The sequence below is a fragment of the Botryllus schlosseri genome, chromosome 1 (assembly GCF_051294905.1).
Source record: "Botryllus schlosseri isolate E-star chromosome 1, Bs_hap1, whole genome shotgun sequence".
Taxonomy (NCBI): domain Eukaryota; kingdom Metazoa; phylum Chordata; class Ascidiacea; order Stolidobranchia; family Styelidae; genus Botryllus; species Botryllus schlosseri.
Window position 1 is genome coordinate 29,156,993 of NC_137236.1, and position 17,572 is coordinate 29,174,564.

The following is a 17,572-nucleotide window of genomic DNA, read 5'->3' on the forward strand; positions in this document are numbered from 1 at the left end:
GCTTCCACAAGGTGTTTACTGATCAACTTGTACGATTTTGGAGTCATTCCTGATAATGGTATGAGTTTCAAGGAGACGTTGTAAAATTTCCAGACTTGTAAAATTTCCAAAATTTCCAGACTTGTAAAATTTCCAGAGAGATTCTCTCAAAGTCGATCAATTTAAGAAATTCATGCAAATATCCCTTCGCATTTCATTTGTCTCGATCCACTTGAGCGATAACTCTAATTTAGCTTCTTCCCATAATGTAGTTCCAGAAGACTTCAAAACACTGAAAATGTCATCATTTTCCATAAATATCACCAGCGTTTCTTGTAGAGAAATAATTCTAATGGCAATTGATTCCTCCAAATTATTGGATATTGCATTCCTTGGACGTTATAACTGTAGCATGACTGCGACGTGAAGAAGTTCAATACTTTTTTTCATCAGGAATCTCAAATTTACTGGAATATATAAATTCGATGCAAATTTTCACACTAGGATTCTACGTCTTTGAAAACGACTCTTCCTTCGCGATCCTCCATTGTGTCGTACTTTAAAATGACTCTGAAATGATCCGAACCAGCCGACGAAACATTTTTGTGGCGTGAACACAGTGAGTTTGTTCCCTACATTCGTTTTTATTTGCTTATGCCAAAACTTAGAATAGTCTCGAGGGAGGGTATCAAATTCAGCTTGTGTTGCTCACCGTCTTTCTCGGTTATTTATGCTACCACTTCTTGACTGCATGCAATTGCAGTGCAAATCAGTCAAAGCCCTTGGATTATCACGGGAATTCCAAGATTGTCACCAGATTCCGAAGTAGTTCTCAGCGCAACGTATGTCTTCACCGTTTGCCGGCGCTAACGTACTGGTGACGAGTCGTATGATGCCTTCAACTTCTGGCGTAAAGCGAATCAATTTTAATTGGCGTAACGCTGCTTATCTCGTCCGAGGATTCGCACTGTTAGTCTCGAAGTTTTAACGGCATAACGCTGTTCTTTTCGCCTATTTTTGGTGTAATTTCATCCTTTTTGAAGTTCGTAGTTCGTTAAGATGTGTGTGCCATATTTGAGACTGTTAATCTGGCGGCACTGTGGTTCACGGGAACGGCGGTTTCTCCGTATGCCGTCTTGAGAGTCACAGCATTTAGTGAAGTAGAAATGCGAGTCAGCATTGGGTGAGAAGTAGGAGAAAAAATCAAGATATACTAGATATACTAGAGTAAGTAGTTTACTACTTAAGTACCTCGAAAGCAACTCCATCAAGATGTTAATCCTCCTGTTTTATGTGCTTGATCTAGTTCGAACAATAACTCGTACGAGGTTTCAACGAACAATAACTCGTACGAGGTTTCTATTATCATCAGATCAACTTGAAACATGCGACAGGATGCAGAGTGTAGTTAAAACGAAAAGACAGCCGTAACCAAGACAACAACCGTAACCAAGACAAACACCGATGACGTGAAATAACGGACAACTGACTCGTTCAGTTCTCGCGCCGTCAACGAACAAGGTCCTACTCCGCGTCTGCGCTAGACTCTTCCGTAGTCGAATCGAGTACGACGACAGCGGCATCCCCAGGAGCGTGTCTGAGTCGACGGCGAACACGGCGTTCACGTCAGACTGGACGTCCGCGTGCGAATCCTCGACACCATCCGAGTGACTTTCGTCGACGACCGTCGAAGCGCGTCTGATTGCGAATCCGAGTCGCCTGACTGGACCGCAGCAACAGCGGGTCCCTTGATGCGAGCCAGTTGAGCAGCCACCTCGGCGTCGCCAACGTCAAACAGCCCGTCGTCGCTGTCGCTCTACCTCGGCGAACGTCAAACAGCCCGTCGCTGTCGCTATATCTGGTCAAGAACATCCTGCAAAAGCATAGGTGCCCGATCCAACATTTCGTGTCTCCGACCAAGACGCCTCATGCACGCCTCTCATCATAACTCGTTGACGACCCTTACAACGATGAAACGGTGGAACCGTGAAGCACTCAAAAGACACTGAATGAACACCGACCTTAAACCGGACGATGTGCACTGCACCTTTGCCCGCATTCTTTGCAGACGTATCGGTGATCACGCCGCTCCCTTCGCAGTCTCCTCTGATCAGTCATAGTTACTTAAGGAACGTAATGCTATCCTGACGCTGCGACGACAACAAGCGAATAAGTTCAGGGCGAGAGAACTTTGATATGAACGCAGTTCCCGTTAACACTTGAATATAGTCCACCCCTTGCCAAAAAAGTCCAGTCATCCCACCACCAATAAAGTCCAGTCATTCCACCACCAAGGGCGGACAGCTAGCAGTATCTAACAGAACGCAAAGGTATAGATACAAGCAAGACATGCGAGGAAACTATGATAGGCGGTAATTACTAAGTTCTATAACTCAGACGCACGAACATTGTGACCTGATCCTAACAAATGGTTGCGAGATAGTGTGATGGTGAATGTCCTGGTTCTTGATCGGTAGGTCGAGGGTTCGATCCCCGGCCGGGTCGGACCAAAGACTCAAACTGTTATCCGCGGCTTTCCTGCTAGGCGCGTAAACCGGCGAACCTGTGCGCGTAGTAATTACTAAGTTCTATAAGTCAGACGCACGAACATTGTGACCTAATCCTAACAAATGGTTGCGAGATAGTGTGATGGTGAATGTCCTGGTTCTTGATCGGTAGGTCGAGGGTTCGATCCCCGGCCGGGTCGGACCAAAGACTCGAACTGTTATCCACGGCTTTCCTACTAGGCGCGTAAACCGGCGAACCTGTGCGCGTAAACCGACGAACCAATGTCGAAATGAGTAACTGATTGTAACGGGTTTCGATTTATCGAAGGGCGAAAACAAACATAAATTGCGCGGCTGCCGACCGTGTAAAATCTCAGCAGGTGTTTTCCAGTCTATGCCCGGGTGCGGTGCACATCGGTACGCAGCGAGAAGTGTTTGGAGCGCGAAGGTGAAATCTTTTCCCCCGTCGCAATTCTTCATCAATCCAGCTTATGAAGTCTATATGAAACGCTCCGCTTCCCCGTTCAAGGACAGGTGAAAAGATGATGATACGATATGGCTGATTGCCAAATTAGAACAAAACTATCGAATTCATTCAATGTGAATTGCGGTCCTCATCCGTGACGATTGTAAAAGCCTTCGATAAGAACTCCCTCGAAGTTGATTACACACGAGGTTGTGGTAGATCCGAAATTCGTTAGTTTACCTTTAACGAAAGAATATTTCGTAACGAAAGGATATTTCGAATGCGCATTGACGATGGCAAGATATTTTTTATTGGACCCGGAAAGTCCCAAGCTTTCAGACGTTTTGGCTGATCCGCGATACTGAAAATCAGGCGCTTTCATTACGTTACGGCACACGTCGCAATTCTTCATGAGATTTTCAATGTTGCGATTAATGAAAGGACACGTGATGTAACCGTCAAGCCATCTGTTTCATTTTCGCGATACCCCAACGTCCTTCGTGCAACAAGGCTCGCGATGAAAGTGGCTGTGGAATTACTACGCGGTGAAATCCATTAATATTGAGCATGACTGACGTCACCGAAAGACAAACACCAAATGCGGAAAACATCACGAAAAGAGTCGCTCATCACTGATTACTTTTTCTGGTCATGTGGTGCCGCACCTGCTGCTCGGCTTCAGCACGCATTTTAGCAAATTGTTTGTCGGCCGTCAGCTCAATACCTTTTCGTGCCGTTGCCTCTGCTTATAGTAGACTCGCGCTTTAACGAGCCTTTGCTCTCGGGCAGCTGCACTTGTCGTCGCGGTCTCGGGCTTCCTTTGTTGTATGGCAGCGGCACTAGACGTCGAGACCTCATGCTCCCGTAATGGCTGAGAAACAATGCGATTTTCGTCTGACGTTGGTCGAACAGGAGAACCAGGATCCGATGCCGTCGTCTCCCCCTCCGCTACCGGGAAATACGAGTTCTGCGAAGCCGTTCGCGAAGTCCCTTGAATGGTCTAGGACAGGGGTGTCAAACATACGGCGCGCGGGCCGCATCCGGCCCGCCAGGCAACTTCATCGGGCCCGCGAAGCAATTTTGCGTTGATTGAAAAATGCTTACATTATCCTGCACATTTGTAACAAATGTGGAGATATTTTAGAGAAAATACTTCTATTAAATAATCCCTTAATTGAACATACTCGACATTTTCTGTATTAAGGGATTATTTAATGCAATTGGGGTTCAATGTCACTGACTTGTTCCCAGTGTCCACTAGTGTGAAACCACAATGCCGCGGCCAGGTGGTATTAATGTGTTAATTGAACATACTCGACATTTTCTGTATTAACACATTAATACCACCTGGCCGCGGCATTGTGGTTTCACACTAGTGGACACTGGGAACAAGTCAGTGACATTGAACCCCAATTGCGAGACGGCAAAAAAGAGCACGGAGTTGAGAGTTGTGTGTAAAAATGAACCAAAAAGTAGTTATTCACAGAAGCGAAAACGCCAAATGAACCAAAAATTAGTTATTCACAGAAGCGAAAACGCCAATGAGGAACCATTATATGTAGCATACATGGAGAATATATTAGCTACGCAAATATAATTCAACTATCTATGGTCGCACTGCTGTGGTGTCACTTCTGACCGAATAGGTCCCCAGAAATCCAACTAGTGATTTAATAATAATAAACCAAATTCCAACGTCCACTTTTACAGTTGAATATGGTGTATTCACCACAATGCATACGCAGGACTAATTCTAGATTACGACTAAAGCAAGGGGAGCATGGAAATATGACAACTTATATCGTCGTCAGCCCACTATTTTAGCGGTTCGTAACAGTATTATTTTTGCCAGTTGCATTGCTTGCAAATAATACTGCCAGAGTAGAACAGCCATGTTCCGTGCATTATCTTTATATGCCTTATATATTAAGGTATTCAACTGAGAAGCAATGACATCATGATGTAATATTTTGGAAACAGTCGACTGGTCCGGCCCGCGAGCGATTTTAGGGCTAGAATCCGGCCCGCGAGACAATTTGAGTTTGACACCCCTGCCCTAGGGTGTACGACAACCCCGGTTGAAGAGCACTGGCGTAGACTACACGCAAGCGTAATCTAGTCGAAATATTGAGTGGTGCGGCGCGCGCGTTTTTCATTCAACTGCGATTTCCCGTCAAAAATAGAATTGTCCTGAACGACGTTGGTGGCAAATGGTGAATCAACATTTAAAAGTGAATTTGCTAACCAACGTTCAACGTTTGCGTGAGTGTCAACTGCTTCATCACGCAAGGCGGGAATATCTAATTTATTATCCTGAATAACACTTGAATCAGACACGCGCTGTGAAGCTGAATCACATATTACAACAGGAAAGATCAATTCTGAGAAGTTATCGCTGTTAGACGCATCATCAGGCCTGTTTATTTTTGGATTTCTCCAAAAATAACAAAAATAGCTTAGTTTTGGATGTTTTCAAATTTTATTTTTGGAGAATCTCCAAAAATAAGAAATGAAGGTGTTTTTAGACCCAATACTACATAGAAAACTTCACCGAAAGTATGTTATTATCATGTATTCGTGTTCTTCAACACATCGACATCATCAGTGATCTTGATCTAACTTTCTAATACTTTCGTCACAAAGTCTTTGGCCTGGAGAATGCCCTCCAAATAAAAATCAGTGGGTGACGCCCGGTAGAGAACTTTCTCCCAGTTGATTTTCGGGAAATCGGCTTCGACCGTCGCAGTTGTGGGAAACATCGAGCCATGTGGTTCCAAAGAACTGTCGCTCGTCAATAATGCGCTTGAAAGTGACTCCCATTTTGTATTGGACAGACATGCATTGGAATTGCTCTTCGATATTCTGTATCTACTCAGGTGACCACTTTGTTGTCCGCCCGCCCCGGTGTTTGTCGATCAATTCACTGAGCTGCAAATAAAGTAGCTTACATATATGTATCACTCTTGTTTATATTATTAGAATCTAAAAGAGCGAGAAGTGTTTGTTCCGTCCTTCCTACGAGGTTGCACCACTTGGTGTGGTAGACGGGGCAGAACCCTTTCATTCTCGGCCACTTCAATTTTCTTTATGCCGTTGATGAGCCCTGCTTTAAGGCTCCTGGCTGCCTCGAACGTGGATTGCTTCTCTTCTTCGTCGATATTATCGAGGAGATCGAGGACTGCACACTCTGATCCTCCACGAAATTACGTGACTCAGTGAACTTGACAGTCCAGCACCCGAGGACCATAGGACCTTCCTTGCCGCGGGTGTCATTGTCCCAGTTCTCAGCTGAGCACCGAGGTCGAAGGCGTTCGACCAGGCGAGGGAGCTCATCCAGATGCTCCACGATCAGATGGCCAAGTCCATGAATCTTTGTGACGGTGGTGCCAAGCTCTGTGGCCATACGCTCGAGGACGATTAGTTGGATCTACTACTGCAGCGGAGGTGCACAGGCCGGACTTTGATCGTTTATAATCCCGAGGAGTTTGGTACGGTGTCTAGTCAACCAAGTGGTCATTTTCTTAGTTGACAACCAACATGTGTCTACAAACTTGGGGCACATACTTTTCTTTTCCTGGATCAAGTCCTGTTGCCGTTGGAGGTAGCCATTCAGTCCCATCATCGTGGGGACAAAGTTATTGTTGTAGAGGTGGCGGTATTCGGCCCGCGTCACAAGGTCCCGCCCGCACCACACTCGCACGATTTCATACCATGCCGCCTCTTTAACCCTTGTCGTGTCGCCTCTGATCCTTCCAGAGAGTGGAAGTGCCTACTTTTAGCGTTTCGGAGACCCCCTCCCGCATACACATGCTGTTTTTGTGTGTGTTTTGTGAGTTTCCTGGTTGTTTCAATGGTATTTACACTGCTCTGACTCGTGCATTTCACTGCATTTCACTAAAGAACTTGAAAAAACATCATCCAAAAAAAGCTTATTTTTGGATGTTTTCAAATCTTATTTTTGGAGAATCTATAAAAATAAAACCCAATATCCAAAAATAAACAGGCCTGCACATCATTCATTCCGTCAGTCTTACCTGGTAAAGTCCTTCCGGGCTTAACAATGTTAGGGACACCGGGACACGGCTGCGGATCAACGTGTGCTGCTGCAGGCGAAGTTGCCGCTTGCGCCGAAACTTCAGGAGTGGCTCCCGCAGACGGCTGCGGATCAACGTTGACAGTTGACGTCGAAGCTACTGTTTGCCGGGAATCAGGATCCGAGGCAGGTGTAGGCGGCACCGAATCATTGCCAACGGGCGACACCGAAGCACTTGCCGACTGGTTCCGAGACAGAGACGCAGACGTGCATGGCTGGTCGTGATCCGCATCTGGAACAGCGCGGCCGGTAACGCGCTCCATCTGCCGAGCCAGGTTTCTGCTGGCACCAGATTCTTCATTGACGATCCAGCGAGTTTTGCGGCAGAAGTCCTCGTACATGACATCGACGTACTTCGCGAGAGTCGGGTCTTTTCGAAAATCCTCATTGTCACGCGTTCTCATCGTTTTTTCGGCGACTTCGGTTAGGAAGTTTAGCGCTCATGACGCGACGCGCAATTGAATTGACATGGTAAACATGGCGTTCGAACACCTGATATAACTATGCAGAAAGTCCTGAAAAAGGGCGCCGTCGTCAGAGGGACGTAGGAGATCTCGCACCTTTCGCACGCGGTCGAGCATCTCTTCTTTCGTCATATCCGAATTGCGATTCGGGTTGGGTCCATCATTCCAAAAAGGAACGAGAAGGTCATTAATAGTTTCCAGTTTGTCCTCGAAATGCTTAATGAACTCTGGCTGGATCTTCAATCAGCTCCGACGCCGGAGTGATTTTTCTACAACGGATTACAGTTTCCGCCAGCTCGGACATGGCGTAGCCAGTCCACGACAGGTATTCGCATGTAAAAGTCTTCAATCGTTCCTTGAACGTAGCGTTGTTGAGGTCGTTGATGTCCGTTGGCAGCCCGTACGGCCGCAGAAAGTCCCTCGGGAAGTGCTCACTGAAATAAATTCGAGGCGACTTGTCCGGCGTGCTTGCAGATCTAGCCGAAGGCGAATCGAACGGATTCCATTCAGCAGCCATTCTTTTCTTTCCGTACACGAAGTAGTAGACGTAGCAGAATACGTAGAGATCGTAATGCACGTTTGAAGCGTTTTTTTTTTCCTTTTTAGAAGCTCAGTTATGCCAATTTTCATGCCATGCTCTGCTCAGAGAGTGACGTTTTTTTCCTTCTAGGTTCTGGCGTCCACCTGATATAGCAGGTTTAGGTTTTTGGCATTTTCATCATTGCTTCGTACATGAAAGGAAACGTATTTCAAAAAGCACAGAGACACTGAATATATATATCATGATAAAAAGCACATTTCAAGATGTACAAAGATACTGAATATATATATATATATATATATCAGAAGGTTCAGGATAGCAGGTTATGGAGAGCTCAAGAAGTCATGCGGTCCAATTCTGTTTGTAGTCTGCTGAGCGTCATTGGTAGGTTTTTTTTCCGGCCAAGTCGCGCTTTGATTGTTCTTGTGATGTTTTTAAAAGTCCTGTTTATGTATTCAATCGGGTCTTCCTCCATTTCATTGTCGATGTCTAGTCGAATTCTGTTTCTTATCACTTTCTCTTGATATATTGTTATTATTAGTTTCGTTGCAAAGTCTTTTTCCGTGATGCTGTTTTTCCCTAATGTCGAACGTTGTCCTGTTGCGTTAGTGAGGATGGTCTCCTCCTTTTTTTGCATTCGTGCATTCGTACAAGATATGATCTAGAGCAGGGGTCACCAACACGCGGCCCGCGGGCCGCATGCGGCCCGCGAGGTCATATTTTGCGGCCCGCGACGTGATTTGAGATTTCAGAAGAAAACTGAGAAAACGAATGTGAAATGCAGTTTCAAGTATTGTTGTTGTTGTTGTTTCGAAATAAGCTATTCTCCTGTGCCCAACATCACTATTCGTCACTAGCTAAAACGGCTTTGGAGATGGCAACAGCATTCCATCGAGGGAGAATAATCTGCTGGAACGAATGGGCTGGGCATATTGCCTTGACGTGCAATGGCCAAAACACTGCCAAGATCGAGACACCTATAAAACGGCATACGGCAGTGGTTCACTGGGCTGCGCGCCCCTCTTGTGGGGGCGTGAAAGCATCTGAAGAGGGTGCGGGGCTGCGGTCAACTGAAAAATTTTTCGCGATCCGCGCGATTTACATTAAGTTTATATTTTGTGGATGTTCCGTGTATTTTGTGTATATCAACAGTCATAACCTTCAATGCCATCAAACTATCCGTTGGGATTGCTAGCATTCTGGTGGCATTTTGTGATATGACGATAAGGGGGGGGGGGCGAAAGTTTTCAGTATCATTATGGGGGGTGTGTCTAAAAATGTTTGAGAACCACTGGCTTAGGGCTTCCCCGCAAGATCAAGCTTTACGTGGAGATGGTATTTCAGCTAGTACCGTATCTCGCTAGCCCCAATATCGAGTCCTTATTCGCTGAAAAGCGTTTCCAGTATCGTGCACAGCTCAGACTTCAAAATAAAATGAAAAGAATGATATGATTTTTTGTTTTATTTGTATTCCTTTGAGGAAATATTACTTCTTTTGTGGTCACTACGCCCATTACCTAAATTAAGTAGCACGGCGTTGTACTGACGTAGAGTTCCGAAACGATGGTTGCCTAGTTTATACCGATATTGCATTCATGCGGCCCGCGGCCGCTGCGAAATTTGAAAAGTGGCCCGCGACCCGATTTGAGTTGGCGACCCCTGATCTAGAGGGTCTCGCACCTGTGGTTGCATTGTCTGCATCTTGTGAGTGCAGTTGTTCCGCTCCGATGGTAGGGGAAGTTTATTTTTATTTTTTCTCCCCGAATAGGTAGCCATCGTGTGCTATTCGGGTACGTTGTTATTTTTTCTTAATTTCTTATGAGGTTTCTCATGCCCTCATCCTTTGTGAGGAGGGCTTGCCATTTAATTGTGGCAGGTGTTTCGGTGTCGAGGTTCTCATGATGTTTTTTCATTCCCTGATATAGGGCTTTCTGGGTGGCCTCCTTCCATTCTTCTATTTCCCAATTCAGTTTTTCTGCATTTTCTGCGCGACTCTAGCATACTCGCATTGCATCAATGTAAGCGATCGGCTCGCTCATTATCACCGGCGTCCGATCTGTCGCCTTCTGCTTAGTCGCAGCCCGCACGCACGGTTGAATGGACGTCATATTACTGGAGATTCGTGCGGCCGTGGATAGACTTTTCGTCTGTTTACATCGTATATTGATTACATGCCACGTGCCCCGCAATGGTGGTCGTAATCACCTTACAGTCGTACACTGCGATCCTATGTACATGTGTGTATTGCGATCCTATGTACATGTGGAACACTCACCACCAAGAACCCGTCGCACTGGGCTGGGCATCAGCCCCCCTGTTTTTCTGTGCCACCGGAGTATACGTACAGCGTGTTCCTGTTCTTGTCGCGCAGCAGCAGCTCTACAGTGGTGCCCACCGTAAATACTAAATTCAAATTTTTCGACGGCAATAACTCCGCTTCCACTGTTTGGAATTGAACCAAATTTGGTGAACATGGTTTCTATAGACAATCTAACACTTTCATGTGATGAACAGAAAATTTAAAAAAAATTTATTGTTTATTTTTACATAATAAATAGAAACTTCCTTCTCCTGTAGCAAAGCGGTTACTGGCTGGAATTGAACCAAATTCTGTGTGTAGGCTTAAATTAGGTAACCTAACAATTTTATCATGTAGCCAGTACGATTTGAAAAAAAAAGAGCCCTAACCTACAGTTATCATGGCCGCAGCATAATCGCTGACTTTCAAGCGATCAAAAACCTGGCATAGAGGTCTTTGTCGTTCAATATGTTTACAGGAGCTTTTACAGCAGGGCGTAGTAACAGGACGAAAAGTTTTGAGCCTGCTGCACACCAGAGATGAGCATGGATTAGGATTAGGTTTTGAAAATACAGGATTTGTAAAATTTTGTCGGATTTGGATTGGATTTGGATTAGACATTTTTTTCAGAGCGGATTAGGATTTGGATTGGATTGACCTGTTTTCTGGGAGAATGAAATGTCGTGTGGCGAATAGCGACAAACTTTATTCAGATCAGTTATTATTGTACTTATGGTTGCTAAGTTATCTTGAATCAAGTGAATCGTTGGTTGTGAAAGAAAATTTTCGAATCCCTCTGTTGCATAAATTAGTATTTTTTCTGAATTTCCAATTGGAATCGGATTAGGATTGGACATGGACTTGAATATGAAAAAGTTATGGATTAGGATTTGGATTTGGATTTGAAGGTTCGGATTTGGATTGGATTTAGAAATTTCAAATCCGCTCAACTCACAACATGCCGTCTCCGGACAGGGTTGCGCAACTCCGCGACAAAGTTGCGAGCGACTTCAACAGTTACTGATCGTTAGCTCCAGTGGTGCCACTCCTGGTGTTAAACACTAGATATAGTGTTTTATCGGTCGTTCTAGTGTTTTTTGTCGCACAATTTTGCTAATCTAGTGTTTTTCTGCAATTGTGCGAACAAGGAATATTTTAACATCAGACTACTAAATTATATACGCTAAATTCATCGCTAATAAGGCGATTTGTTGCCTCTGACTATGTTTGTTTTCAACACTTCTATATGGTGGTGCAGCAACAAGCAATTGTTACGTAACAGGGTGCGCTGTGAATCCGTCTTTATGAGCAAATGTCTCAGAAAAGTTAAGAGCGATTTCGCTCTAATGCTGTGACGTTTCTTGTTGAACTCACTCTGCGGATGAGAGAAAGATTTTCATTTACCGAGGACAGCGTACTTGAGTGTATCCAATCCGTTAACAGCCTTGTCAACACAAAGAAATATAAAATCAATCGTTCCTCTAGCTGCGCAATTTTCCTTTATGATATTATTTGATGAACTTAATGATTTGTTGAAAGAATGGGCTGCTTTGAAATATTCGCAAAATAAGCTGCAGGTTATCAGTCAATATGCCATCCAACAGAATTTTGGCAAAAATGGAAATATGTGCACAATGGAATCGGTGAATCAAAATTTCCTTTACTGCGAAAGCTCATGTCGAATCTCTTGGCATTGTCACATTCCGCTCCATGCATGGAAATGAAGTATGCTCATTGAATTTAAACTGATCTGAGGCCATTTTAATACTTGAACTGCAAGAACGTATTCTCTACTGTAAGAAGTACCCGTACTGTTAATGCTTAACGAAGACAAACCAGTACCGGCAGTAGGCTATACCGATACCGCGAAAGTCTCAGTCATTGTATGAGTACAGGTGCAATTATTATGCCTTTCTGATTAATTTTAACCTGTGTACATTGGTTGGAAACTGGGTTAAGCAGTTACTTTTAATCGAGGTGTGTCATGGGTTCACGGATGTATATTTCAGTTACCGGTACATATCGGTGCGCGACGTCTGTAAATCTTATTGTTTACTAGGTTAGGTAGCAGTGTAATTCTTAATGTTAGATTTCATCTAATCAGACTTCGGTACGAAATGTGGTGGAGAGAAGTCAGACATGGATTATGCATCATTATGAAGAATGAGGTTCCCGAGAGCTAAAACTAGTACTGCTTTTAATCAGCATAAAACCAAGTTGAAGTAGAAGTACTCCTGCTCGTACTACAGTGTCGTACTGTCGCTACTTTGTACTTGTAATTGAGTAGCTTTCTTGAATACTTAATCGACCTCTGGTCACTTTCACACCTTTGGTTGGTCGCGTTTGTATTCCTCTCATGGGGTTCGCTGGCTTCGCAACCTCAGCTGACGCATGGTCGGACGCAAAATATGTACTCACTTCCATTCCGACTGCATTTAACTAGCATGAATTAGCAATGGGAGCATAAATTATCACATCAGAAAGGCCAGAGACGAATTCAGACCTAGGTAAAGCTGGCAGAAACAGACGTCGCAAGGAGATTCGCCGACTCCAACGGGCGATGGCTTACGAATAGAAGGCTGTTGTCAAAGCGAAACGCGTCTCGCAACACGAAGCCAGGCGAAAGTTGTCTCTCATGAAGTCGAGCGACGGCCTGCTTCGAAAGGCGAATAAGACGTAGATGCGTGCGCCACTTCATTGTTATGACGATTTACTTTTAGGCGGTGGCCTTGGTTGTGTTTTCAGATTGCGATTGTCACTGCCATTTTCCTTTCGACAAAGATACGAGTAATACCTGGCTAACATTCTTATACATTAGGCTTACCATAGTCCTCTTTTAAGAGGATTTGTCCTCTTTTTTGACATTTTTGAAAGTGTCCTCGGAGGACGCCCTTTTGTCCTCTTTTTTGAGATTTTGTCCTCTTTTTTGAAAATTTAGGCAGATTTAGAGCAAATTGCGAGTGATATGCCGCATATTAGCACAGAAGTGAAGCTCCGACAGGTATTTCGGAGTGAAAAACGGTGATTTTAGCTGTGAGCGAAAAGATGACCTTTTTTTTAGTCATCAACCTGGCAATGTGGAGTAAAAAACGTTATTTTGAGCTCCGAGCGGAAAAGATGACCTTTTTTTTAGTCAACCGATGACGAAGTGGGAGAAATTAACCGGTTTTTGAGAATTTCACTCCGGTTTTGCAAGTTGCAAATTTCTGAAAAAGTGTCCTCTTTTTTGATTTCCAAAATATGGTAAGCCTTATTTATTATACATGTTATCTGATACGTTTATCTGATACGTTTCCCTGTGTCGTATGTAGGGGACTTAACAGAAAAGGCGATCAGCTGCGAGATTTCTTTTTAAGGCGATCAGCTGCGAGATACGTTTATTGCCCGTAATCAGACGCGATTTTACCCAACACAGCAACGCATCTAGGCGCATTCTCTGACCATTTGCACGGTTGCCTCTCGTCCCGTGTCGCTGAATCTTCTTGAGATGTGTATCGTAGCAGATCTTCGAAAAGCAGGTTCGTCCACTCCGTCCAGTTTTCGAGGCTCTCGTATGACATCTCTCATGAGACATTATCATCGCAATCGTTATAATGCCTCCCAACGTGTATTCAAAGATATGTTATAAGAAGCAAAACAAATGTAACCGTGAGTAATCGTTGATTGTGAAGATTTGAAATCTGCATCGTCATACAGGCGCCGCCATGTCTGCTCTTATCTGCGTTCAATCAACGCAATGTGCAAAACTGAATTCAACCTTTACGGCAGGCTATATGTCGGGTAAAACGATTTCGCGGGGGATATTGATTTCAGGCATGAAAGCAATTTTGATTTGTCAGTACTAACTTCACATCGAGCCCGTTTTTGATTGATGTTCGTTTGCTATAGAATAGAATTGCGCGACGTAAATGGCACGCTAGTGTGCCACGGCACACCGATTGAGAACCACTCTACTAAACCATTATTTGGAATTATGCGAACGTAATTCCCAGACCATCTTTCAAATATGATGGACACTATGAAAACCTTGTGTTATCGAGGTACTCGAGAAAGTAGTATGGATGTCATTCGGAACGACAAGCTTGGGTAATTACTATTCCGTTAATTGAAGAGAATCGCGTTCACACATCCTTTACTTCGATGCGTGCGCAGAGAGATAATTATGTATGCGCGCTCGTTCGGGTAGGTCGTTCCTCGTTCGTCCGTCCATTCATTGCTTGCCGTGTTCAGGACAGAACGTGTCTGTGAGACAGTTCGATTCTTTCGGCAATGGTTAACGCCATGTCACGTAGCATTTGCTTTGCTTCTTCCAATTTGATCTTGTTCTGCCGTTGTCGTCTTTGTGTTCGCTATCACTTTGTTATCTCGATCCGACTTGACAGACATTATTTCGCCTGGCGTTGACTCCCGTTATGAATTGTAACAACTTTCTACCTGTTAGATGTATCTCTAATCTAAATCTAGTTGACACTTTTGTATCTGTATCTTTCATAACATTGGTCAGCTATAGCATCCTAGACGAACATTGGTCAGCTAGCATCCTAGAAGGCGGGCCAACGATACCAAGCAACTCAAAATATAGCAATCGGTAAGTGATCGGATCAGTCATAGTCGGCTATATATCTTACCCACCAGTCGAGTTATTGTCCCGAGTTCACCAGTATCCAGTCAGTATCCCGATGACGACTTTCCTCTTATCTTTGTTCTGGATAGCGTGTCTTCATGTATGGTCTCTGGTGATGTTACTTGGAACTGCCAGCACTTCGATATTTTTATGACGTTACTAGTCAGCGTGGAGCCCTTTTCCCGTGTTTCGTCTCCCACATCGTTTTTACCATTGCAGGCGATGCGGTCGGCGGTTTTGTAGGCAAAACTCAACCGAATATGATGAATATGTTGAAAAAAATATGGCACATCGATAGTTATTTGCTGACAGGTCGGGCGAATGCCCTATTCGGCACTCCCGTTGGTGCGTGTGTGGCCAAGGCTGGCACGATAGTCTTATCTACTCTAATACGTATCGCCCGACAACGACCAACATTAACTGGAAGGCGCCGGGACGTCGGCCAGCCAGATAAGTTACAAGCTGATCGGACATTGGAGGCCTGCACGCACGTCGTTCCGTTTATTGCAAGATAATTGAACAGGCCTAGTCGAGGAATCCTTTCGTCCAATCCGCCATGTAGGATGTTGATGCTTGGTAATATGTCCTGATAATCACACTGTCGCTCCGTTCAGTTGCCCCGCGTCATGAGTAGAGCCCGACCGATATTGGATTTCTGAGCCGATACCGATAAGACCGATATCCAGTACCTCCACCGATAACCCCGATATATTCAGCCGATATTCAACAGATATGGAATATAGCTCAAGGGCCATAATTAGCACCTCGGAAAATTTATTTCAACAACTTTACAGCCATTGACATGCTTGAACATGAAATAGATAGATGATCTAGGGGCTATGAAAATATATCGAAAGCACCAATCCAGCAGTTGCAGATTCTAGTTCAAGAAGCACAATTTCTCGGCCCTTTCTCTAAGGAGTGAACTTCTGTGGTCTTCCATACATGATGTATATAGTACTAAACACAGTGAGCAGTCTTTCACTTGGTGCCATAGTTAGTGGCACAGCAAGAATAGGAAATCTTTCTTCATTTCGGTTCCACCGCTCCCTTGCGGGGGATCTTTTCCTTCAATGGTTTCACCAAATATTGATATTCTTCTGGCAGTGCACTTGGAGCCTTCAGCACATCATTAACAAATAGCTGAAGAGCATGTGCAAAACAACTTGAATTGTCCAGTCTGCAACTGCTCCACCCATCCCCCTTGGGCCTTGACCATGACCAGCATTTCAACAATCAATTGATCAATATTTTACGCTCTCTTGTCAGAATTGGCCAATGCCATCACGGAATCGAAAATTTTCGTATCAATTATTGGCTTTACTCCACGCTTGCTTGATTTACTTGCCCTATATGCTCACATATTTCCTATCGTGGTGGCGCCGCAGGCCTCGGGGTCAGAGTCAGACGACTTCATACATTACTGGTATAATTAGCTCTGTTGGTACCGAACCAATAGCACTATCTTCAGAGAAATGTTTCGACGCGACGCTTTTCTCTATCATCACGTGGGTCAGTCCAGCATGATTGAAGTTCTCATTTCTCTTACTGATTGAAATCTTCTGCAGACAACTATCCATCCAGCTGCTCTCTGTCTTTGGTGATCTATAGATAACTAACCTACGGATAGATACCCAACAGCCGTCGTCATGCTTGCTTGCCCGGAGGAAAATACTGCTAAGCAATCTGTACGCAGCGTGATTGCTAATCCCATAGCTGACGACCCGAGCGCTCAAATTAAATATAGTTGATCTTATTTGAAAGCTACTGTCGCACTGATTCCGAAAATATACATTAACACTAGAACTACCGGAACTTCGAACTATCTAGAACTACCATGTGGCTTTTTTGACGCATGTTGAATCTTCTTCGATTAAATGCATTTACCGGACCTAAGAATCAGCACAAATCTCAACAAACGGCATCAGAAACCATTGTTTATTGTGCTCACAGCTACTTGCAATATTTTACATACACCTTAGGTCAACACTTATAAAACAAATCGCCGTTTTTTGGTGCAACATATAAGTGTTGCTCTGGTGCGCATTTGGCATTTGAGCACGTTCTTTGAAAATTTAGAGTAGGTTCCAGATCCGCTTTAGCCACATCATCATTGTTGGTTATTGCTGACATATCATAAAGCTTATCATATAAGATTTGCATAATTCAATTTTGCAACTAATCCTCGATTTGTTGCATAATTCAATTTTGCAACTAATCCTCGATTTGCATATTTTTAGAGTATCGGCATTTTGGCAAGTAGACGATCATTCACATTCTAAGAAAACATGCACGGACCATCGTCGACTTGTTGGTACCCTCATAGAATACTGCCTTGCAACCTGACCAATAATAACCCCATGGTTTTGTTTCGGTATAACATTTAACCGTCACTGGTTTCTTGTTTGTGTTGTTTCTGAAGGAAACAGTTACCTGAGGTTGCAGTGAACTCAATATATATATGTACAAATTCGATCTCTACACTGGCATCTCGCCGTTACGCTTATCAACAAGATGATAGCTTTGAAAAGTGTGGCTACATGAAGCTGCCTGTGTTCCTTCTGGTCCTGGGTAGCTTCAAGCAACTTTTGACAATAGT

At 44.2% G+C, this 17,572-nt stretch overlaps 1 protein-coding gene across 1 annotated transcript in view; it reads left to right on the plus strand.

The window, feature by feature from the left end:
- Positions 1-17,572, plus strand: part of LOC145435071 (microfibril-associated glycoprotein 4-like) — a 489,059-nt gene that overhangs the window by 392,097 nt on the left and 79,390 nt on the right. The gene's annotated exons all lie outside the window — the stretch shown is intronic.